The 25,491-nt window shown below is 46.3% G+C and overlaps 1 long non-coding RNA gene across 1 annotated transcript; it reads right to left on the bottom strand.

The window, feature by feature from the left end:
• Window positions 1-5,240: 5,240 nt before the first annotated feature.
• On the bottom strand, window positions 5,241-23,575 carry LOC139355925 (uncharacterized). Its single transcript, XR_011607228.1, has 3 exons — window positions 23,426-23,575; window positions 19,319-21,864; window positions 5,241-6,050 (listed from the first exon to the last, which is right to left on the bottom strand). It is a non-coding gene; the product is annotated as an uncharacterized lncRNA (long non-coding RNA).
• Between the last annotated feature and the right edge of the window lie 1,916 nt (window positions 23,576-25,491).

Here is a 25,491-nt window from a genome sequence, read left to right as displayed (position 1 = left end):
ACACAGCTCCACGTCTCACACATACGACGTGCTTCATGGATTACACAGCATATTCACCAAGCCCCTCATCCGCTCCTCCCAGCAGCCTTGTGTAATACCTTGAGTATGCTTCTTCATCTCCATTTCTTAAGAAATGGAGTTTCTGAGGTTATGAAACCAAAACTTTCCCAAGAACATCCAGCTAGTGTTAGAACCAGGATATGAGGGCTTCTGATTCTACAACCAGTATTTGTGCCACCGTTCCACATGGGCCCCTCCAGGGATTTCTGCCCGATCTTGAAATGCAGACAGGAAATCCGTCTCTCTACAGTCCTGGGGTTCCCTATAGACAAGAAGTCAAACTTCTAACAGAAAGCTTATATTTTTTTGGAAGACTACCTGGGATATCTCTTTTAAGTTAGTTTGTTCATGTTTTGGAAAGATTGTTCCAATGACAATGCGGGGCATGAAGTGTAGAAAGGATTCCATGATGAGGCAGAGAAACTATTCGGGGGCTCTTACAACAGTTCAAATGAGGCCTGAGGTGCAACCAGAAAGGACAGAGGGAAAATGCATTGGAAAGAAATGCAAAATGAAATCCACTCAGACCCAGGATGGAAAAAGGGGGATTAAGCATGATGGTGGTTTCTAGTTTGAAAGACTGATGACCAACGATGTCATTAACTACTGCAGAGTGGTATCTGGGGCCTGGGTGCACCAGTTTGTTTAATCATTCACCTGCTGAGCAGTCTCCGGGCTGTTTCCAGTTTCTAGCCTTCATGATGAAGCAGGAGAATCACTTGAACCCAGGAATTCCAGACCAGCCTGAGCAACAGAGGGAGGCCCTGTCTCTTCAAAAAATTTTAAACATTAGCTGGGCATGGTGTTGTACACCTGTGGTCCCAGCTACTTGGGAGGCTGAGGTGGGAGGATCTCTCCAACCTATGAGGCTGAAGTTGCAGTGAGCCATGATCGCACCACTACATTCCAGCCTGGGAGAAAGTGAGACTTTGTCTCCAAAAAAAAAAAAAAAAAAATGCTAGAGCATCACACATATTAAAGACAGGTATTGTCTTTTTGAAAATTTAATTACAGTTATGTAATGGACATGTAAAATGTCCACTTTGAAAGCTTGAAAAATATATAACTCTAAGTATTCTTACCTTAAAATTCGGATTCCTACCTAAGATATCGCATACTGTTTACATAAGTATCACAATGTCTGGACAACAACTAAAAATGTGTACGAGGGAGAAAAATGAGCATATATGCCTATTAATTGAGGTATATTTCCCCCTTATTACATGAAAAAGTCATCACAGCAAACCCCTGTGACTGTATCTAAAGCAAGCCTACAGTTTTACTTCTCTGTATTACAAAATGCAAGGCTAAAATTCAAATACTAAACATTTCCTGAAGCCAAGGGTAGTTTACTTAAAATAAATGCCTAGGGTCTATATCAAAAATATGAAAAAGCTAGCTACTTCATAGCCATTCCAATCTAAGTTCAGCTTTTTCTTTTTTAATTGACACATAATTGTGTACTGTACATACGTATAGAGTACACATAGTGATGTCATAATACATGTAATGTATGTGATCAGTGTAATTAGCATATTCACCATCTCAAACATTTATCATTTCTTTGTGTTGGTAACGTTCAATACCCTTCCTCCAATTATTTGGAACTATATATATATATATATTTTTTTTTTTTTTGAGAAAAAGTCTTGCTTCTGCTTCCCAGGTTCAAGCTATTCTCCTGCCTCGGCCTCCCTGGTAGCTGGGGTTACAGGCACCCACCACTATGCCCGGCTAATTTTTGTATTTTTAGTAGAGATGGGGTTTCACCACGTTGGCCAGGCTGGTCTCAAACTTCTGACCTCAGGTGATCCACTCACCTCAGCCTCCCAAAATGCTAGGATGACAGGCATGAGCCACCGCGCCCAGCCTGAAACTATATATTGTTGTTAACTACAGACATCCTATGTTATAGAACACTAGAACTTATTCCTATCCAGCTATAATTTTGTATCCTTTAACAAATTTCTCCCTATCTCCCTCTTCCCCCACCCTTCTCACCCTCTAGGATCCTCTGTCTACTTTCAACTTTCATGAGATCCACTCTCTTTTGCCTTCCACATAAGAGAACATGTGCTGTGTAACTTTGTGTCTCTGGCTTATTTCATATCTTCCAGTTCCATCCACATTGTTGAGAATAACAGGACTTCATCCTGTGTTATGGCTGAATAGTACTCCACTGTGTATAAAGACCACATTTTCTCTATCCATCATCTGCTGTTGGACACCGAGGCTGATTCCATATCTTGGCTATGGTGAACAGTGCTGCAGGAAACACAGAGTTGCGGACGCCCCTCCAACACTGATTTCCTTTTCTTTGGGTATCTACACTGTAGTGAGACTGCTGGATCACACTGTAATTTTATTTGTAGTTTTCTGAGGACCCTCCATACTGTTTGCCATACTGGGTGCCCTAGCTTACTCACTCTTATTCTTTTTTCTCTTTGAGACAGAGTCTCACTGTTGCCCAGGCTGGAGTACAGTGGTGCAAATTGGCTTGCTTACTGTAGCATCCGCCTCCCGGGTTCCAGTGGTTCTCGTGCCTCAGCCTCCCGAGTAGCTGGGATTACGGGCGCCCGCCACTGCACCTGGCAAATTTTTGTATTTTTTAGTAGAGATGGGGTTTCACCATGTTAGCCAGGCTGGTCTTGAACTCCTGGCCTCAAGTGAACCACCCACCTCAGCAGCCCAACAGTGCTGGGATTACAGGTGTGATCCACCACTCCCAGCTAATTTTTGTGTTTTTACTAGAGACGGGGTTTCACCATGTTGGCTAGGCTGGTTTCAAACTCCTATCATCAGGTGATCTGCCTGACTCGGCCTCCCAAAGTGCTGGGATGTCAGCGTGCGCCCCGCGCCCAGCCTGCTGCCCTAGTTTACACCCCCCTACAGTGTGTAAGAGCTCCCTTTTCTCCATATCTTCACCAGCACTTGTTATTTTTTGTCTTTTTGGTAATACCCATCCTAACAGGTGAGATTATACCTCACTGCAGTTTCTGATTTGCATTTCTCTGATTATAAGTGATACTGAGCATTTTTTTCACATATTTTTTGGCCATTTGTATGTCTTTCTTCAGGAAATGTCTGTTCGGTTGGGTGTGGTGACAGAAACCTGTAAGCCCAGCACTCACAACGCTAAGGCAGGAGGACAGCTTGAGCCTAGACCAGCCTAGGCAGCATAACAAAACCCTCGCTCAAAAAAAAAAAAAAAAAAAAAAAAAAAAGAAAAGAAAAGAAAAAGAAATATCTGTGTCTGTTCAGCTTTTTGATCTCCAAAAATTAAGAGCCCATTTTGGAATCAGACGACCTGCCTGATTGAGAAACAATCTGTGTTTGGTTCTACTCTGCTACTTCCTATGTGACTTTGGGAAGTTCCCTTAGCCACTTTGAGCTCAACTTCCTCAACATTAACCAGGAATAAGTAGCACCTGCCTCTGCTGGTTAACTCTGAGGACTGAAAGGAGAACCTCCACAACGCCACTTGACAATGCCGTCTGGCGGAAGCCCCTCAATGTGGGACTGGTAGGATCATCTGAAGCCAAATACAACTTTCCTTTCCACTGTCCCAGGCTCACTCTGCATGCGATTAGCAAGGAATAGCGAAAAAAGGAAACCAAAATAGTTGCTTAATTTTTAATAAGAAATTTTATAAAGAGGGGGTGGTGGCAAAATAGGAGGGAGAGGAGGGGAAGGAAAAGCAGCCGGTCACAAGTTCTAGTCCAGGGCTCATCCCCGGCCTCCTCACTCAGGCAATCACCAGTCCCCACCTCCTGGGGAGGGGTACTTTCTCCGCTGGCTTCACCTACAGGAAAGGCACTGCCACAGGTGTTCAGAAACCAGGAGCACCTTGAAATGGGCAATGTGCTTTGGGTAGGAGACCTACAATTTCCCCAAAGAAACCACGGCACAAAAGTGACCCACATAGGAGGGACCAATGGCTGTAAATACTTGGTGGCAAAAACTGATGTCATACCTTCTGTACAGGAGACACACACCCAAATAAAACTTGCCAAAATAGCAGAGAAAAAAATACAGCAGACATCCAGTGCCATTCTGTTACAGAAATATTTATATCCCAAAGCCAGGGACCTCTCTGGAACACTGTCTTTATTTCCACGTTTCATGGAAGATGTTTGAGTGCACTCACGTGTGTCTCAACAAGCTTCCAGTCCCTGCTCTAAACCCTGTGGCTCCTCAGCAAAACCCAAAAACAAGTATCAGTTTTCCTTCCAAAAGGGAAATTTCCTGACCTAGCGAAACCAGCATCAAATCCACTTATTACGAGACAGCTGATTACAGGCGAAGTCCTCTAGTCCAGGATGACTCCCCTCCTGCAGGAGCAGGAAAGATGGGCATAGCAGTGGCCTGCCAGACCACATCTCCAGGCAGTTTGAAACCATGGCTGCTCAGGTGAGCCATGATAAAAATCAAAACCAAGTATCTCTGAAAAGTGTACATGTCAAGAACCAGACCTTGGACCAGACTCAGCAGAAACGAATGTTGCAAGGTTTGTTCAGAGACCTCCTCCCCATGCCCCCTCTCCCCAGGACCTCCCTCCTTGCACTACGGGCCCAGGGCCAATGGACCGCTCCCTTACCTCTAGCCCAGTGCATTTTCAGGACCAGCTCCCAGACTGTACCAGACCCTGAAATGTATTCACTGAATGCACTATTTCTTGAAATGATCGTAAATTACCTGAATATAACAACAATTGTATTAAAAGTGTTCTCTCTCTCCCGCGGAATCGTGCCATGAGTTTGAGCATGCAGCTTTGCTTCTCTCTACTGCAATTCTATCATTTGCAAAATGTTAACAATTACTGTGTTCACCCATAGCATTGTTGTAAAAAGCCTTAAGACCCACTTCATGTAGCCTGCCTGGAGCACAGACCCTGTCACATGGTAAATGCCCACTGAAGGTGAGTTATCTGTAGCTATTATTACCTAGTACTACAGCGAACAAAAGGAGTCCATCAGGTCTCATCGTATCACCATGAAAGGATGTCCATGTAGACTGCGGAGTAGGAGTAGGGGAACTCAATGTTTATCAGGTACTATTTTGTTTTTTACAATGTGTACATGTATCTTTGTAGGTACACTGGAAAAGATCTGGAAGGAAATACACCCAGTGTTAATAGTGACTACCCCAAAGACACATTCATCCAAACACAACAGAAAAACACTCACCATCTTTCTGTCTTCCAAATCATTTGAACTATTTTCAATAAGCATCTATGGCTTTTGTAAAGTTTTTGAAAGGAATTTATTGCAATTTTTTTCTGGAGAAACAAGCAGGAGCATGAAAAAGGTAGAAACAGAAGGTAAAATGGAATGGGACTCAATGGAATTGAGTCCCAGCCAGGCTCAGCAATCACACGAACCACACACCTCTCACTACAACTCAACACCAGCTCTCTCTTCTCTTGGTCCAATGGCCCAAGACTTAGAGATAAAATATTTATTGTGATCACATCAATCACACCAAGGAGCTTGGAACCACCCTTTCAAACTCCTCTGGTTCTGTGTACCTGCCCGGGGCTGTTAGCTTTCCTCCTGTGTCTTTGGCTGGCCTGTAATCCCCTAGTGGTGGAAATGCACCCGGACACTTAGCCATCATCCCCACAACACTCAGCACCGCATAGAGACCAGGGCAGTGATGCCCACTCGGACTGTGATTCTACTTATAAAGCAAAGGACCAGGGGCCAGATGCGACTTGTCTTTGGTAACTTACCAGCTGTTGCTTGAACCGGAACAAAGCCAGGTCTCCTGATGCCCAGAAAAGAGCTAGTGCCTGTCCCGCTAGAAACGTGGTGAAAATGTTTTGCTTGCTGTAAAAAGATGCACTACTGGAGAATATGGGTGCAACTTCTCATGGAGTCACTCAGCCCAGATCACTAGGAAACAGGGCAGCCGGATGAGACACTCGGCCCAGGTCACCAGGAAACAGGGCTGCCGGATGAGACACTAAGCCCGTCCACCGGAAAGGAAATCTGGTTGGGCAGTAGAGGGAAATTCACACAGGTTACTCCAGCCCAACGGCAGCAACAACATGAACCAAACAAAAAATACCTGACTGGAAAGCCGTAGCCTGGCTAGCAAATTCGAAACAGAGCCACAATCCTAGCAGCACATATCACTGCAACACAGAACTTCAGTCAGTGTGCACACACTTTAAGTAGAAATGTAAAATGCCCATGTTTTTGGAACAAGCGGTCTATTTGTGTGTGTGTGTGATGTCAAAAAAAATAGCTCAGAAGAAACTGTTGGCAAGGAAATAGAAATAGGCGCCCTTACACATTGACAGTGAGATAACGGTATGGCCCTAACGGAAGGGAATCGAGCAACACCCATCAACATTTAAAATGTGCAGAACCCTGGATCCCACAATTCCATTTCTAGCAATGCATCCTATGAACATATTCACGCAAACATGCAAGAATTACGGTACAACTCAGCACTGATTAATCCAAACGGTTGGGAACAACCTAAATATTTACCAGTGAGGAACTGGTGGAGAACAGTATTTATCTTATGCCGACATCTGTGTTTTTAAAAAGAAGATACATAGGCTGGGCGCAGTCGCTCACACGTGTAATCCCAGCACTTTGAGAGGCTGAGGCAGGTGGATCACGAGGCTAAGATATCCAGACCATCGTGGCCAACATGGTGAAACCCTGTCTCTACTAAAAATACAAAAATAATCTGGGCATGGTGGCGCACGCCTGTAGTCCCAGCTACTCAGGAGGTTGAGGCAGGAGAATCGCTTGAACTCAGGAGGTGGAACTGGTAGAGAACAGTATTTATCTTATGCCAACATCTGTGTTTTTAAAAAGGGCTGAGGTCACGCCAGCCTGGTGACAGAGCAAGACTCCATCTTGGAAAAACATACAAGCAAACAAACAAAACTGACAACAGTGGTCACAGAGCAGTGATGAGAGTAGGACTGCCTTTCACTCTCCAGGACCTTTTGAATGTCGCTCATATTACATATTCAAAATATATGACTACAGTAAATATTTTCAAAGTAACTATGAAAAACTGGGGAAATAATAATAATATCTAACACACAGGACTGCTGCATAATTAAAGGATGAAAAATTTTAATCACTATCAGAGTTCAAAGGAAGAAAGATTAATTCTACCTTGGATGTCAGAGCAGGGATCATGTAAAAGAAGTGAGTATTTCAAGTCTTGAAGGATGGAGAAGATATAAAGAGGCAGAAGTGTGTAGATGATGTCCCAGATGGAGATAAGAACATAGGCGAAGAAGATGAAGAGATGAGAAGGTCTAAATTCTAAGTGCAGCTCTCAGGCTGGGCTTCAGAACAGGGCTTAGGCAACAAGCTGGGGTGCAAGGCTGATGGCGGGAATGGAAACACTGAAACCCAAACTTCCGTATCACTCCCGGATCATGAGCCTTGAATGCCAAGCCAGGGAACCCGTCCTTGATCTTAACAACGAAAAATCACTGGGCTGGCTGTGGCGGTTCATGCCTGTAATCCAGTGCCTTGAGAGGCTGAGGTGAGAGGACTGCTTGAGGCCAGGAGTTTGAAACCACTCTGGACAACACAGCAAGACTTCGTCCTTACAAAAAATTTAAAAATTAGCTAGGCAGGATAGTACACCTGTAATCCCAGCTACTCAAGAGGCTGAGGTGGGAGGATCACTTGAGCCCAGGAATTTAGGGTTACCGTGAGCTGTGATGGCATGCCTGCATTCCAGCCTGAGCAACAGAGCAAGGGCATGTCTCAAAAATAAAATAAAATGAAATAAAATCACTAAACGTTTGTAGAGACATAAAGTATAAAATCATACCGTATATGATTTAATCCAAATATATAATATAAGTTCAAAGAGGAAAAGAGAAATTAGGAAGCTGTTATAAGAAGACAAGACTCAACTAAGACATGAGCAAACGCCCTGGGCTCACAGCGCTGTCTTTATATAAAGGAATGAACTACCACATTTATTTTCATGGCATCACCAAGTTAAATACAGGCTACAGTATTCTGGAACCATCTCTGTATCAGTCAAATCACATGGCCATAATACCATAGGCAAATACCATAAAAAACACCATAGGCTGTGTGGTTTAAACATTAGTTTATTTCTCACAGCTCTGGAGGCTGGAAGTCCAAGATCAAGGTGTCGGCCAACTCAGTTCCGAGACAGGGACCTCTTCCTGGCTTGCAGACAGTCACCTTTCTTCTTGTTTCCTCACACCAGGGCAGTGGGAGCTCTCTGCTTTCTCTTTTTTTTTGAGACAGAGTCTCCACTCTGTCACCACGCTGGAGTGCAGTGGCACATTCTCAGCTCACTGCAACCTCTGACTCCCTGGTTCAAGCAACTCTCCTGCCTCAGCCTCCCGAGTAGCTGGGATTACAGGTACATGCCACCACACCCAACTAATTTTCATATTTTTAGTAGAAACAGGGTTTCAGGATGGTCTCAATTTCCTGACCTCGTGATCTGCCCACCTCAGCCTCCCAAAGTGCTAGGATTACAGGTGTGAGCCACCACACCCAGCCTGGTTTCTTTTCTTCTAAGGGCACGAATCCTGTCAGACCAGGGCCCACGCTCATGACCTCATCTAACCCTAATCATCTCCCAAAGGTCCTATCCCCTAATGCCATCACACTGGCAGTTAGGGCTCCAGTACAAGAATCTGGGGGAGACATAAACATTCAGTTTATAACAATGTCTTTTCAATCCTGTTGAAAAAAGCAACCAAATGAGTAGGCGAAGAAGTACCTTATATGTAAACAAGTCAGGACTTTTCATATTTCTGCTAATACATTAAGGTCAATTTAAAATGTCTGATAACAAGAGTCAGAAGCAGAGATAAATGAAAGTTAGTTACTCTGCATTTTAGGCCCACATTGAGTTGTCTTCCAATGACATTGCGGCACAAAGAACACTGCTTTCTATTCCTGGTTTTGCCACCAAAGAAGCTGGAACATTTCCCTGTATTTCCGTTTATCTTGAAAATCACTGGGCTGATCTAGCAGACCTCCAAGGTCCCTTCCATTCACAAATTCCACAAATAACTTCCTACCAACAGAGGCTACACAAATAAACTACACTGATGAAGGGGAAAGCTAACACCAGCAAACAATGAGATGCACACAAGACAAGACGTATAGAGAAGTGGATCAACCACAAACCGGTGGACGATGAGCCGGCGGGGGATAAAAACACATTCCCTAACGATGGACAGACAGGCAATGGCGCCGAGGTAGTATTGTTGAAGATTTCCTATTTTATATCTTCAAGATAAATGGCCCAATTGTTTATATTCATTCTGATTAAATGTGAACGTGAAAACTTCCTCCAGGGGACACAGACATCTAAAAAGTTCCCAATGTATCCAATTTGTCATTTGATATTTTTACTGACAAGAAAAATGAGGGACTGAATATACAAACAGACCATGCCTGATCATATGTATAAAGACAGAACTCAGACCACAACCGGTAGCTGCCCACCCGGGAAACCAATCCCCTATCTACAGTCAACAGCCAGGAGGCCAGCCAGGCTAGCACATCAGACCGGAAGCCAGACTGCTCTCTCTCCACAACCCAGAAACTAAACCACGACTCTGTCCCACGTGGCCAGGATTTGACTCAAAACTGACAGCCACCCTAATTTTGGCCCCTATTTCCAGTTAGGATAATTCAGAGAAAGCCATATATGCCCCTAACCAATCACATAAGACACCCCACTTCTGCACAGCCGCCTCCAGCCCCCAAAACAGCCTCCACTGGGAGCCGTTCTTTTCCATCCTGAAGCTTCCCCACTCCTCATCCGCCACTCACTGCCATGTCAGTCTCTGCCACACGCAAGTGACAGTGTCGACTCCATTGCCACAGCAGCTCTGAGAAAGTTGCCTCTGCCTGTCTCATGTGGGCAGCCTTCCTTTATTTCCCCCAAAGAATAAGTCTTAAATGAGGGGCTTCTCTCCATATGGCCAAGCTATATAATTCAGAAGCCCAGCATGGCAGATTCCAAGCCTGGAAAGACCGTACACCCCTCAGGTCCTCTTTCCACAAAACACAGCTTCCTTGAGTTCCTCAGTCACTCCCCACCAACCAGGGAAGGAACCACGTGTTATGGAAAGATCAAGGGCCTTGAAGTCAAACTTCTGAGTTCATCAAGTACTTCATTTTTCCACTTAAATTACGTGGCCTTGGCCAGGTGTGGTGGCTCACACCTGTAATCCCAGCATTTTGGGAGGCTGAGTTGGGCGGATCACCCAAGGCTGGGAGTTCAAGACCAGCCTAACCAACATGGAAAAACCCCATCCCTACTAAAAATACGAAATCAGCCTGGCGTGGTGGCACATGCCTGTCTTCCCAGCTACTCCGGAGGCTGAGGCAGGAGAATCACTTGAACCTGGGAAGCAGAGGTTGTGGTGAGCCGAGATTGCGCCATTGCACTCCAGCCTGGACAAGAAGAGCAAAACTCTGTTTCAAAAAAAAAAAAAAAAAAAAAAAAAAGACGGGACCTTGAACAATTTTCTTAACTTGTCTAAGCCTCTATCTTAATCTTCAGTAAAATAATTTTACCTCTAAGATTGCATTCAATGGAATCCCACATGTAAAACAGCTGACAAATATTAGGGGCCCAACAGCTGTGCGCTCCTACTGCCGCCCCACTTTACCCCAAGGGAGAAGCGCAAGATGTCCAGAAAAAGCCTGTTGATCCCTATACCTCAGTAACCTGTGTTCACACAAGGCACAGTGGGATCCAGACTTACCAGGGTCACCCAAATACAAGACATGTTTTCATTTTTCAACTTAGGTACACATGGCTTCTAACGTTCACCATGTATGATCCATAATTTAGAAGAGATTTTCCTACACTACTCCGTGGTTCTATTTTAGCAGACTTAGATGTGCCATAATAGCTCACTCTCTTAAGCCCTCTTCAGTATCAAAAACAAAACTTTAACCTGTAACACAGTTATCAGCAGTGAAAGTGGAAAAGGTACCTATGAGTCAAAATGACCCTCTGCCCCGCCCCGCCCTACAAAAAGCTGTTCAGGAGGATTTGGGCTGCTTATGAGAATGCTGTCTGTATTCCCAGGGACAGACAAATGCCTACGCTGGTTAGAAGCTGCACTGCTCAGCCTCCAGGGTAGAAAGCTCCCCACACTCGCTACCCAAGGAGAAGAGAAGCAAATAGGGTGGCCAGGCTCCAGGACGTGGACTGTGTAGTGTGGTTTCTGCAGTCCAGGTCACTGCCATGGGTGAAGTTTTTCCTTCCTTCTTTTCCACCCAAGTGGCCAAGGTCCTACGGCTGCTGTAGGGTCTCTTCCCTAGAATGAGCCAGCCCAGCCATTCCCTTTCCCTCTTTTCATTTTTTCTTTTTTTGAGATGCAGTCTTACTCTGTCACCAAAGCTGGAGTGGAGTGGTGCAATCTTAGCTCACTGCCACCTCTGCCTCCCAGGTTCAAACAATTCTCCTGGCTCAGCCTCCCTGGTAGCTGGGGTTACAGGCGCCCACCACCACGCCCAGCTAATTTTTATATTTTTAGTAGAGACGGAGTTTCTACTTGTTGGCCAGGCTGCTCTCGCACTCCCGACCTCAGGTGATCCAACTGCCTCGGCCTCCCAAAGTGCTGGGATTACAGACATGAGCCACCGCATCTGGCCGAGTCAGCCCAGCCATCCTGACTTTTTGTTCTGGCAAAATTACTCTCTTCCACGTCTACCTTCCAAGTAGCTAAATCAGAGATCCGGCCTTGGGGCAGGCTGGAAGAATCCCTGATTTTGGTCCTCAAGGGGTCCTACCAGGGTCTGGGACAATTCCAAGACTTGTGTTCTTAAAGAGGAAAGAAGCCTCACATACACGGCTCTCGCAGAGCTCAGGCAGAGCTCAGGCAAGGCTTGGGAGGCGGCCCTAAGGTTTGGGTGTGCCATCTATGACAACAGCTAAGTGATCTGAAGCCAGCTGTCTGGGTTCCATCCTCAATTCCAACAGCGCTGGCTGTGTGATGTTAGACAACGTCCCCAGCCTCTCTGTGGTTCCGTTTCCTCACTGTAAAAGGGCCACAATAATAGAGCTGCTCTCAAAGTTAAGTGAATTCGTGCATATAAGGTATTCAGAACAATGCTTGGCACATGGGGGACTTCAATAGACACGTATTGAACAGAGTAACTTAGCAATTAGTAAATATATTCATGCAGGCCATGCACGGTGGCTCACGCCTGTAATTCCAAAACTTTGGGAGGCTGAGGCGAGAGGATCACTTGAGCCCAGGAGTTTGAGACTAGCATGGGCAACACAGCAATATTCCATCTCTAAAAATGTGTTTCTGTAACGTATATGTATATATACACTCATATATTCACAACGTATTTATAATACACAAAATAGCTGGAATACAGACTTAACTATTCACAATGGTTACTTCTAGAGAAGGGGGAATGCAAATTTCAGCTTTTTATGCTACACGTATATTCTTTTATCATCTGAAATATTTAAGTAAATTGTATGTATAAATTTGCCCCAACACACATAGCAGAACAGTGTAGTTTTGACTCAAAAATCTTCACATCATGATGGAATTGTTCTGTGAAAGTTATAGAGATGAAAAGTCTCCCTCCAGCCTAAATGCTCTTTCATATGACCTATATTACACACACCAATGCAGACGCCCCAATCCTTTCCCCACTGTCATAAGAAGTTTTCAGTGAACTGCATTCCCCTTTACAAACTAGATGATAGTTAGAGTTACCAGGCAAGAACGTGGATCCAGTTCTGCTTTTTCTAAGCCCAACGTTCCTCACATAATAGCAATGCATTCTTCAACCGGTCCACTGCCCCCAACACCTGAGCTCTCTGTTGTACAAAAATCAACAAGGCCTGGGAGAAAGCAGGTGCAAGTTTCACTTACTCAGTAACAACACATCCCGCCTGATTCCTCTGCTGGGCTAGTTCTCAAGTCATCTTTTTCTAAGCTTTCATTCGGCTCTACCACATGTACCTAGGCTGGGTAAAATACTTTACCAGGTTTTTTTTTTTTTTGAGACAGAGTTTCACTCTCTACCCAGGCTGGAGTGCAGTGACACCATCTTGGCTCACTGAAACCTCCACCTCCAGGGTTCAAACTATTCTCCTGCTTCAGCCTCTCAAGTAGCTGGGAGTACAGGCGCACCCAGGACTACCACCACACCCAGCTAATTTTTGTATTTTTAGTAAAGATGGGGTTTCACCGTACTGGCCAGGCTGGTCTCAAACTCCTGACCTCATGATCTGCCCGCCTTGGCCTCCCAAAGTGCTGGGATTACAGGCGAGAGTCACCACACCTGGCCTACTTTACCAGTTTTATTCCTGAATTAAACCTGTTATTACTATCAATAATGTCAATCAGTGCCATTTCATTCACCGTATGACACACACACACAAAGCATTCCATACTCGCTCCACCTATCTGCTTTTCTGCAATGGCCACAGTGTTCCCCATCTTACATGAGAGGCACAAAGACAATGACTTCTCCAAGGTTTTGTAATTCACAATCAGTGGCAGAACCAACATGACCAACCACGTCTGGCCAAGGCCTGTGTTTCAGCCACACCACCTGGTTGCTGCCCCTAAGGCTCAAAGGGCAAGTAACAGATCACTCCGATTGCAGAGGCTTCAGAAATGCCCTCCGCCATGGTACAATGGACGGTGCTCTCAGCAGGGGAGGCAGGGGTGGGAATCAGCACACAGTTCTGCTAGGTTTCTCATGCAGGGCACGGACTATGTATTTTGTGCCTTGCTTTACAGGTGAAATGTCTCCTGCCCCCTGTACAACAGCTTTCTTTGTCCTCTCCACATAAAAGTACAACTGAGTTCCTCAGGGGAAGGCAGTGATCACTGCCCTGTGCCACACCTGACTGATGTCCAAACAAGTGGACACACAGGCTCTTCTCTTATGGCCCAGGTTGCTCCCATCTGCTAAGCATCGAAAACTACACACAGGATTCGCAGAACATGAATGACATGGAGGTGACCGCTTTATCTCTGTTGAAAACTTACTGCACTGTTTTAAAAAAGGGAATTCAGGAAAAGCTGAACATTTGAGGCTGGCTGGCTGTAATCTTCAGCTGCTGAGAAAGCCTCAGCTGCTCGGTTCCACTGTGGAAATCCAACTCCTCCCTCAAAGTCCAACTCAAGTACACCTCCTCTGCGGTGCCTGCCCCTTCCTCCCTTTCACAAGCACGTGTTCCCTCTGCAGTCCCAGAGCATTCTATTGCCACCTCTGGAGCCACGCTGTTCCAGCCTACAGCCAGCTCAGTGCGCAGCTGCATCTCCCTGTGTGTACCTGCAGGCCCCACCTGGGCTGGAAGGCTGCCTTCTTCTCCTCCGCACAGAGGCCGCACTCAGGAACTACGGAATGAGGGAGGGAGTGGATGAGCAAGATCAGCCAAGGGCTACAGGGAGTGACCTGCAGCTCCCAGCAGGAACAGCCCCTGCCCTGCCAATCCGGAGGTGCTGGCTCTGTTCTCAGCAGGGCCGCTAAAAGCTCCGTTATAACAGCTCTAGGCCACAATGGTCAACTTGGTGTCAGGCCCTAGAGACACCAAAACTCCTAACAAATAAAGAGGCCGTGTATGCTGCATGCTGGTTAAAAGCACAGGCTTCGGAGTCAGAGCTTGAATTCCACTTATTCTGTGATCTTGAGCAAGTTACTCAATGCATCAGTCTCATTTTGTCACCGGCAAAATGAGGACATTATCTGCCACACAGTGTTGCTGAAAAAGTAAGTGAGGTGACAGACGCAAAGTGCTTGGCAGTTACTTACTCTTATTGGTTTATTACAAAGAAGAGAACACGGGAACAGCCAAATGCAAGAGAGGCACAGGGCACACCACGGGCAGAGAGGCCGGGGCTCCCATGCCGTCCCTGGAAGTGCCACCTTCCCAGCACCAAATGACTTCACCAAACCAGAAGCTCCCCAAACCCAGTGTTTAGAGGGTTTTATGGAGTTTTCATAACATCAACATGATTAAGTCATTGGCTACCCGTGACTAGCTCAATCTCCAGCCTGTCTCATCTCCCCTCCCAGAGGTAGGGGTGGGGCTGACATGTCCAACTCTATACTCATGACTCATCTTTCTGGCAACCAGCCCTGATCCTGAACCTGTCTAGGGGCCGAAGCCACCTGTCATCTCATTATCATACAAAAGACACTCCTATCACCCCAGAGATTCCAAAAGTCTTAGAAGCTCTTGTATCAGGTATTGAAACCTAAGACCAAATATTATAACCAATGATGTTCCTATCACTCAGGAAATTACAAGGGTTTTAGAAGCTGTGGGCCAAAAACCAGGAAGAATACTAAATATATACACTATTGTACTATGTATCCCACTATCACAATAATTTTTTTTGAGACAGAGTCTACCTCTGTTGCCCAGGTTGGAGTGCAGTGATGCGATCTCAACTTATGGTGCGATCTCAGCTCACTGCAACCTCCACCTCTCAGGTTCAAGCAATTCTTGTGCCTCATCCTCCTGAGTAGCTGGAACTACAGGTGTGCAACACTACAACTGACTAATTTTTGTATTTTTTAGTAGAGATGGGGTTTCACTGTGTTGGCCAGGCTGGCCTTCAACTCCTGGCTTCAAGTGATCTCCCCGCCTCGGCCTCCCAAAAATCTGGGATAACTGACGAGCCACTGTGCCTGGCCTCACTATCACAATAATTATACTGAGAGGATGGGGGAGAAAAACATGGGGAACTGGAGGAGCGGGGAAGGTAAGCAGCCTGAATCTTTGTCTTCCACAGTAAGACATCTCCCTGTCTTTCACACAATCTGGAAGAACGAGCAAAAACATAAACACAGTAACCTCCAGGGACCAGGGATCAGAGTGGAGAAGGGTAAGGTAGGGGATTGCTGGGTTTTGTCCTAAGCCTTGTTAATTTCTGACTCTTAGTCTGTAGGTCTGTACAACTTTGCTAAAAATGAGCATTTACCTGTAATCCCAGCACTTTGGGAAGCCAAGGTGGGCGGATCACGAGGTCAGGAGATCAAGACCATCCTGGCTAACACGGTGAAACCCCTCTCTACTAGAAATACAAAATATTAGCCGGGCGTGGTGGCAGGTGCCTGTAGTCCCAGCTACTCAGGAGGTTGAGGCAGGAGAATGGTGTGAACCTGGAAGGCGGAGCTTGCAGTGAGCTGAGACCATGCCACTGCACTCCAGCCTGGGCAACAGAGCGAGACTCCATCTCAAAAAAAAAAAAAAAAAAAGTTTTTAGTTTTTAAACAAAATCTGATACTTGACCAACAACAATAGCATATTAAGTGATATGGTTTTGTGTTTTTGTTTGAGAGAGGGTCTTGCTCTGTTGCCTGGGCTGGAGTGCGGTGGTGTAATTCTAACTTACTACAGCCTCAAATTATTGGGATCAGGTGATCAACCTCTCAAGCAGCTAGAACCACAGGTGTGCACCACCACGCCCAGCATTCTTTCTTTTTTTTCTTTTCTTTTCTTTTTTTTTTTTTTTTGGTAGAGGTGGAGGTCTCACTATGTTGCTGGTCTTAAACTGCTGACCTCAGTGGATTCTACTGCCTCAGCCTCCCTAAGTGCTAGGATTACAGGTGTGAGCCACCACACCAGGCCAAAGTGGTGTATTCTAAAATTTTTTGTAATCCAACCACTTTGAAAAACTATGGAGAGCTATAAATCGTCTCCCCATAAACACACATGGATGCATATACACAAAATTGTTGCACAGGATTTTGGGGACTTCATAAAGTTCTGAAAGCCAGGTTAAAAACCTTAGGATTATAGATTCTGGGTTTTTTTTTTCGTTTTCCTTTTTTTGAGACAGAGTCTCACTTTGTCGCCCAGGCTGGAGTGCAGTGGCGTGATCTCTGCTCACTGCAAGCTCTGCCTCCCAGGTTCACGCCATTTTCCTGCCTCAGCCTTCCGAGTACCTGGGACTACAGGAGCCCGCCACCATGCCTGGCTAATTTTTTGTATTTTTAGTAGAGGTAGGGTTTCCCCAAAGCCAGGATGGTCTCAATCTCCTGACCTCGTGATCCACCCTCCTCGGTCTCCCAAAGTCTGGGATTACAGGCGTGAGCCACCGCGCCCGGCCCTAGATTCTGGTTTATTAAAGGAAATTTATTTCAAGTCAGAGCTTGTCATTTATTGCACAGGAAAATAAAAATTTCGTTAAGAAAATCAAAAACACCTACATGATAAAATGAGGTCCTGCTTGGTCGTAAACTACTTGGTGACCACCATCAGTTGTTTTCTTGACCACAGGATGCACCTAATTCCTAACTATTAATAAAGGTACAAACATTGTTTATTGGGCTTTTGGCTTCAGCCTTGAAACAATCGGATTCTCTCAAACTCAGGAATGTGAATCGCTGTTGGGTGGATGCAGCTGTTTCCATTCTAGAAATGGACCTGGAATCATGTACTTTGCGACTATGAAGAGTCCTTTGTGTAAAACTTGAAAAGGCAAGGTCCCAAATTCCCCATATGGGTGTTTCTTCCAGTAGAGGAATTACTCTAATGACTTCTTAGCAAAACTTACATGATCAGGGCAGGCCATCAAAATACTCCAGAACACAAAGTTTAGCTCCATTTCTGATGGACCTGTCTCCACTGCTATCAGTCTCACCAACAGCCTCACATCAAGTCAGAGGAACGGTTTTTTCATTTAAGAAGGATCTTCATGGCTGGGTGTGGTGGCTCACGCCTGTAATCCCAGCACTTTGGGAGGCCAAGGTGGGCGGATCACGAGGTCAGGAGTTTGTGACCAGCCTGGTCAACATACTGAAACCCCGTCTGTACTAAAAATAAAAAAATTAGCCAGGCTTGGTGGCACGTGCCTGTAGTCCCAGCTACTCAGGAGGCTGAGGCAGGAGAGCTGCCTGAACCCGGGAGGTGGAAGTTGTGGTGAGCCAAGACTGCACCACTACACTTCAGCCCGGGCAAGAGAATGAGACTCCGTCTCAAAAAAAAAAAAAAAAAAAAGAAGGATCTTCATGTTCCTGCCAATTTGGAAAAAAAAAAAAAAAATTGGTATCTGTTAACCAGAGGTAATGAAAAGCACCTCCCTGGCTGCTGTAGTAAGTGGATCGGTAACTGTGGTGGGAGATTCCAACCCGCGAGACCTGTGACTATATCACGCAGCAAAAGGGCTTTGCCAAAGGCCTTAGGAGGAGTATCTTGGGCTATCCAGGGAGGTCCAATCTAATCCTATGAGCCTCTAAGAGCATAGAACTGGCCAGGCGAGGTGGCTCACACCTGTAATCTCCGGACTTTGGGAGGCTAAGGCAGGCAGATCATGAGATTAAGAGATGGAGACCATCCTGGCTAAAATGGTGAAACCCCATCTCTACTAAAAATCCAAAAATTAGTTGGACATCGTGGCGGGCACCTGTAGTCCCAGCTACTCAGGAGGCTGAAGCAGGAGAATCACTTGAACCTGGGAGGTAGAGGTTGCAGTGAGCTGAGATCATGCTACTGCACTCCAGCCTGGGCAACAGTGCAAGACTCCATCTCAAAAAAATATTTTAAAATAGGGCATAGAACTTTCTCCAAGTACAAGAAGAGAAATGCACACAGGGGAACTGAAGAGCCTGACCAGGTCCCTGGGTTAGCTAGTCCTGAGCTGATGGGACCATGTGCAAAGACCAGATAGAGGCCTCAGGAGCTGAGGGCAGCCCTCAACAGATGGCCAGCAAGGGAACAGACACCTCAGTCCTGCAACCACAAGGAACTATATTTGGCCAAAAGCGCTTGGAAACAATTCTCCAGTGAGGAATGCAGCTCAGCCCATATTATGATTTTTGCCCGGTGACACCCACGTCAGAACAGTGGGTGCCCCAAAAAACTGTGAGATGATACAATTTCAATTATTTTAAGCCACAAAATTTGTGGAAATGTGGTAAAGCAGCAACAGAAATGAATAGTGATTTACGTGGAAACCCCTAGAAGAGTGTCTGGCACCGTGTTGACACTTGACAAGTGTTTACTGATTTCCTTACATCGCAAGGCAGGGCTGGCCACACTACATCCAAAACAATAGATGATAGACTTGTTCTGACAAAACAGATTCAGTGAATTATAAATGGCCCAGAACACCTACAAATTTTAAGTTTCAGGTAAGTGATTGCCTTTCCTTTCACTTAGAAGCCTCCCAATGCTCATCTTAATGACAAACTCTAAGTACCAGGCAGGAGACTAAACACCAGACAAACCCAGCCCCAGATGCCCCGAGGGAGCCCGTCCCAGCACTCACTCCGCTGCACTGAAATGATGTCCAAGTCAGTTGATCCCACTAGACCAAGAACTCCAGCTCTCCATGTGTGAGTCACCAGTGCTGCCTCTGCATCTCTGCTTCTAGGATGGTGCTTCTGCACTTCACAGGAAATCTGTATCAATGTTTGTCAACACTATGTATGACAGTGTCACTTAATATCTGCACAGAAAACATCAATTCTTTGAGGACCAGGGCCGGGTTTATTAGCCTTCGTACTCCCACTGCCACTGTCTGGGACATCAGAGGCACTCGGTAGAAGTTGGTGAAGAGAAAGAAAAGGCAGAGGAGAGAGAGGAAAGCAGGACCAACACCGCAGACACAGATTCTGAGGTGGCTGGAGGAGAGGCAGGACAGAGAAACTTCCTGGATGCTGGAATGGGGTTCACTGTGATACCTGCTGCTGGATTTCAAATGTCAAAGGTGACGCTTTGCTGACCTTGACGTCTGACTGCCCTTTAGCCTTCCCAACCTCAAGACAGGGCACTTAGAAACTGCAATGTCAAGAAATTATGCTTCATTAAGGCATGGGAATGTTATTTACATGAACCTTCATTACTGCATTTTTTTTTACATGGGAATGTAAATAATTGAAGAGATTGTTAAAGACTAAATCATGCACATTCAATAACTTTGTAAAATATTAATGATAACTGAAACACAAATTTTGATGTTCCCCAAAAATGCTAACATATAAAACAATACTGGCCAATTAAAGATAGAAAACAATCCTAATGAAGCTCCCCAACAGACACATTAAAACTTCTCTGTACATTAAACATTTGAGATTTCAAAGGAAAACCCAGATTCATTCCATTCTTAATATGGCGTTTAAAAAAAAAAATCTTAGGTAATACAATATTTCATTTAAAATTTACAAAATTCCGTTACATTCATAATTTCGTTTGATCCTCAAAACAATCTCCTGAGTTAGGCAGAACAGGTATTACTAACAACTAACTCCATTTTATAGGTAAGGGAACTGAAGTTCAGCAAGTACTTGGGCTTAACAAAAGCTTTAATAGGGCCACATATCGAAACCAAATCCTCTGCTCAAAAGAACTAGAATAAGTTATCTTTTACATATTATTCATACTTATATCCTGTCAATATCCAAAAATGTTTTGAGGTAGCCTGCAATAATAGACAACTATCCAATAAAAACATTAAAATGAAAAACGGGGAAAAAAACAGCAGGTGATATGGGAGACAGACGAAGGTAGATAGCAAAGGCTGAGACTTATAATCTAAGAAAACTTCATCTCTGACCTTCCAGTTCCAGGGAGATAACGCTAAAGGAAACAAGATGGTTTATAGACTCAAAATCTGACAAAAGAGAGGTTGCATCAGTTCTTAACTCTGAAACACTCCTAGCAGTCACAGCAAATCTCTAGGACAACATACCAATGGCATCAAAGCAAGAGTATACTTCAGTGATAGAGTGAATTAAGTTCCCTGTTTGGGACCCAGGCCAGGGCTAGAGAAAAGAACTCTGAAATATAGAGCTCAGAAATAAATCCTCTGTCGGCCACAGGCAGTGGCTCACACCTGTAATCCCCAGCACTCTGGAAGGCTGAGGCGGGCAGATCACGAAGTCAGGAGATGGAGACCATCCTGGCTAGCACAGTGAAATCCCGTTTCTACTGAAAATACAAAAAATTAGCCAGGCGTGGTGGCAGGCCCCTATAGTCCCAGCTGTTTGGGAGGCTGAGGTAGGAGAATGGAGTGAACCCAGGAGGCGGAGCTTGCAGTGATCCGAGATCCTGCCACTGTACTCCAGCCTGGGCAACAGAGCAAAACTCTGTCTCCAAAAAAAAAAAAAAAATATATATATATATATATATATATACACCCTCTGTCTTCTCCATACCCATATGTCCCCTTCCGTGAGAGACTTCCTTTCATTTAATCCATATAAAAATCAAGCCTACTCTAAATGAAAAATACTTCGACATAGAAGCAGCATTAACTAGTTAAGTTTTATTAAGACATTAATAAAATCTAGAAAACCATAAAGAAAATCTGGTCGCGTTTTGAAGCCCTCTCCTAAGATCAGATTCCCCAAAAGAACAAAGTGTATGGGGCATATAACAAAGATATTTTCCTAAACTAAGAATGCAAATCAAAATAAAGGCAAAATCCTACTGAGTGAAGCAAAAATTGTAATTCAGTAGCTCAAGACTTGACCAAATGTCTATTTTTAATCCCTATAATCATCCAAATAACTAGGAATAGCAGAGAAAATTGTGTCTCCTTTCTACAGAGACACGTGGCTGGCTTTAAGAAACTCAAACACATCAAATTCCCACCTTACCAAACAGATAAATTGGAAAGGAGCTTAGTATTTTATTTTTAAATTATTTATTTACCTTTTTATTTTTAAGAGAAAGGGTTTCACTCCGTCACACAGACTGGAGTGCAGTGGCATGATTATAGCTCACTGCAGCTTCTAATCTTGGGCTCAAGTGATCCTCGCTCCTCAGCCTCCCAAAGCGCTGGCATTACAGGTGTAAACCACAGCAACCGGCCTATTTTAAAGAATTAATTACCATATACCTTAGAATTGTAGCTCCTTTATAGGTCATTCAACATGTGATGCAATTTTTTACAAGTGCTATTATTTTTTTTTTTTTTTTTTTTTTGAGATGGAGTCTCACTCTGTCGCCCAGGCTGGAGTGCAGTAGTGCAATCTCCGCTCACTGCAACCTCCACCTCCCGGGTTCAAGTGATTCCCCTGCCTCAGCCTCCCGAGTAGCTGGGACTACAGGCGTGTGCCACCACACTCAGCTAATTTTTTGTATTTTTAGTGGAGACGGGGTATTTTTAGTGAAGACGGGGTTTCACTGTATGAGCCAGATTAGCCATCTTCTAACCTCGTGATCTGCCTGTCTTGCCCTCCCCAAGTGTTGGGATTACAGGTGTGAGCCACCACACCTGGCAACAAGTGGTAATTTTCAACTATGCTTCAAACCATTACACAAGCCAAGTACATCTACTCAAGGCACTCTCAAGTTTCCATTTACTCCCATTTTAGTCAACAAAATAAAATGTTAAATTGGAACATATTTCACATGATACTTAAAAGATCAACAAAATGCTCCTGAAAAGTTCTGAGCTCAACAATTCCATTAATGAGAAAAAAACAAATCAACTGGATATAGGGAAGATGCTGCACATAAAACACAATTGTGAAGAATATGCAAGATATTGCCAAAAAGTTACTTAAGTTTTCATCATAGATACTTGTCCTTAAGTCTGAGATAAAGTATATACTCATGTAACTAAACTCGTTTAAAAGGAAACAAAGGAGAAGAAGAAAAAGAACTTGCACTTTAGAATCCACATTTTCAAAGGCCTCCATTATTTACACCATTGCGGGGAAGAGAATTTTTCTCTGCTGTATTTGCTTGAAAGAATTAAAGGTGTAGGGCAAAAATTCTTGGAAATTATGTAGTTTACGATCCTGAAAAGCGAGAAAAATGAAGCCCAGAAGAGAAGGCCTTCCAGGAAAATTCCAGAGCCGGAGGTAGACCCAGTACGTTGTTTTTGTTTTTGTTTTGAGAGGAAGTCTCACTCTATGGCCCAGGCTGGGGTGCACTGCAGCCATTTCACTCACTGCAACCTTCACGCAGTCCCCTCAGTGAGTTGGCGAAGCAGTCTCGCTGCGAGGGAAGGCGGGGAGGGCGGGGAGGGCGGCGGAGTCTCCCACTCGCGGTGACCCGGACCCCGCCCCACGAGTGGGTCCTCGCAGGGCCCCCTCTGCCGCACGCGGGGACCAGCCACGCTGCGGGGTACGGGGCAGAAGCCCGCGCCGGGGTCCATGCAGTCCCCTCCGCGGTAGACGCGGGGAGCCGGGGAGCAGTGGGGACCGACCCCCACCCGCAGGGCAACCGGGACTCCCCGCGCGGGCCCACGCGGTATCGCAGCAGGCGCGAAGCCCCCGGTGCCACACGGGGCCGAGACAAAGCCCAGGCGCAAGGACCCCGGATCCCGACCTCGGACCCTGCGGAGCCGAGCTCGGAGCCGCCACACCCGGGGCAGAGACCCCCGCCCGGTCCGGAGACCCCGTCGCCCATGGCGCCGTCTCACCTCAGGCCGCCGCCTCGCAGCCCTAGCTCCTCGCCTCGGCGCCTGGGCCGACTGGAGCGCAGCTGAGCAGCCGACAGAGCCACGGCAGCCTCAACAATGGAGCCCCAGGGCGGGGCCGCCGCCGCGCCGCTTCAGCCCGTGTTCCCCGCTCAGGATCCGGCTCGGATCAAGGAGCTGCAGCTGGCGCGGGGCTGCGGCCGGGAAACACACAGTGCAGGTGCACACGGCCCCGCCCGCCGCCCGCCGCCCCGCCCCCAGCGGAGCCGGGCGCCCAGGGCCCGCCCCCCGGCCAAGGGGGAGCAGGCTGCGCGGAGAAGGTGGGGCCTGGGGGAACAAAGGGAGGTTGGGCGGGGCGGCGCTGGGACTGGGCGTGGGAGGTACCGCAGGAGGACCGGATCCTGGCCTCCTGGAAGACCCAGCTCAACGTCCACCTGGAGTCTACTGTACAGGACGCGCTCATCTCAAGCCCAGAACTCAGGCTTTTAGGACAGAGAGCGAGAGACAGGCTTGCTTTACAAAAAGGGAAACTGAGGTCCAAGGAATAGGATTGCCTGCTGCCCGAAGTCACGTAGTCCCATTCACTCGTTCACCTTGTCATTCAGCAAACGTTTGGAAGCACGTATGGTGGGCGTTAGGAGTGAAGTAGGGCCGGGCGCGGTGGCTGGCGCCTGTAATCCCAGCACTTTGTGGGGCCGAGGCAGGTGGATTACTTGAGGCCAGGAGTTCGAAACCAGCCTGGCAAACAAGATGAAACCCCATCTCTGCTAAAAATACAGAAACTTAACCGATCGTGGTGGCGCGTACCTGTGGTTGCAGCTACTGGGAAGGCTGAGGCAGGAGAAATCGTTTGAACCAGGGAGGTAGAAGTTGCAGTGAGCTGAGATGGTGCCACTGCATGTGCTCCAGCCTGGGCGACAGAATGAGACTCCGTCTCGAAAAAAAAAAAAAAAAATTAATAGATGGGAAGTAGAGGCGAACCTAGGCCTTCCCTGAAGGAGCTCCGCCAAGGAGTACCTGAAATGTCTCTGCATCTCTTTAAGGTCTGATAAACGAACCAGGAGCGAGCACTAATCACTTCCCTTTCCTGCCTCAGAGCTTTCATGTGTTTGCTGTTCCCCGCCTGAAATGCCAAGTACCAATGGTATTTATTTATTTATAGAAATGGGGTCTCCCTATGTTGCCCAGGCTGGTCTCAAACTCCTGGCCTCAAGCTATCCTCTCCTCAGCCTCCCAAAGTGTTGGGATTACAGGCATGAACCACTGTCCCCAGACCTGATCATCTTTAAAACCTCTTTCCTCATCTTATTTGAGCTTCCTGCTTCATGTGACCCCACACCCTTGGTTTCCCTGTACTCCCATAGCTGCTCCTCGGTGGGTCCCAGGGACCCACCCCCTTCTCTGTCCAACTTGTATATGTCTGGACTCAGGCCAAATGCCCTTCCATTTGCAGTGGGCACTGCCACAAGAAATCTCTTGCTCTTCCGGGCTTCACAAACCATCCACATGCTCTGCTGCCTGCCAGAGACATCTATCCCATCAGATGCCCAGCCCTGACCTTCCCAAAGCTCCAGCTGGACGCAGGGAAGCATCTTAAATTTTCCACAGGCCAAAACAGAGTGCTTTATTAGTGCCCTAACCTGCTCATTCACATTTTTGTGATTCTCTGTGAACAGCCCCTCCATCCACCCAGCTGCTCAGGTGAAAATCTCAAATCCTCCTCCAGTCCTTCCTCCCCGAACCTCTCATGCAGCCCTCTGCCTTCCTAGGACACTGAGCACCCCTCACTCCCAGCGCCGGCTGGGGTGCTGTCTGAGTGGCTGCCACCCACGTGGCATGAATTGTGACCTTTTGCCCGGTGTGGTGGCTCACACCTGTAGTCACAGCACTTTGAGAGGCTGAGGCAGGCAGATCGCTTGAGGCCAGGAGACTGGGACTAGCCTGGCCAATATGGTGAAACTAAAATACAACAATTAGCCAGCCATGGTAATGCGTGCCTACCATCCCAGCTACCCTACCGAGGAGGCTGAGGCAGGAAAATTGCTCGAACCTGGGAGGCAGAGGTTGCA

This window comes from Macaca nemestrina, chromosome 8 (genome assembly GCF_043159975.1).
Source record: "Macaca nemestrina isolate mMacNem1 chromosome 8, mMacNem.hap1, whole genome shotgun sequence".
NCBI classification, from domain to species: Eukaryota; Metazoa; Chordata; class Mammalia; order Primates; family Cercopithecidae; genus Macaca; species Macaca nemestrina.
Note: the sequence above shows the minus strand (reverse complement) of the source record. Positions and strands in the feature narration are given on the sequence as shown.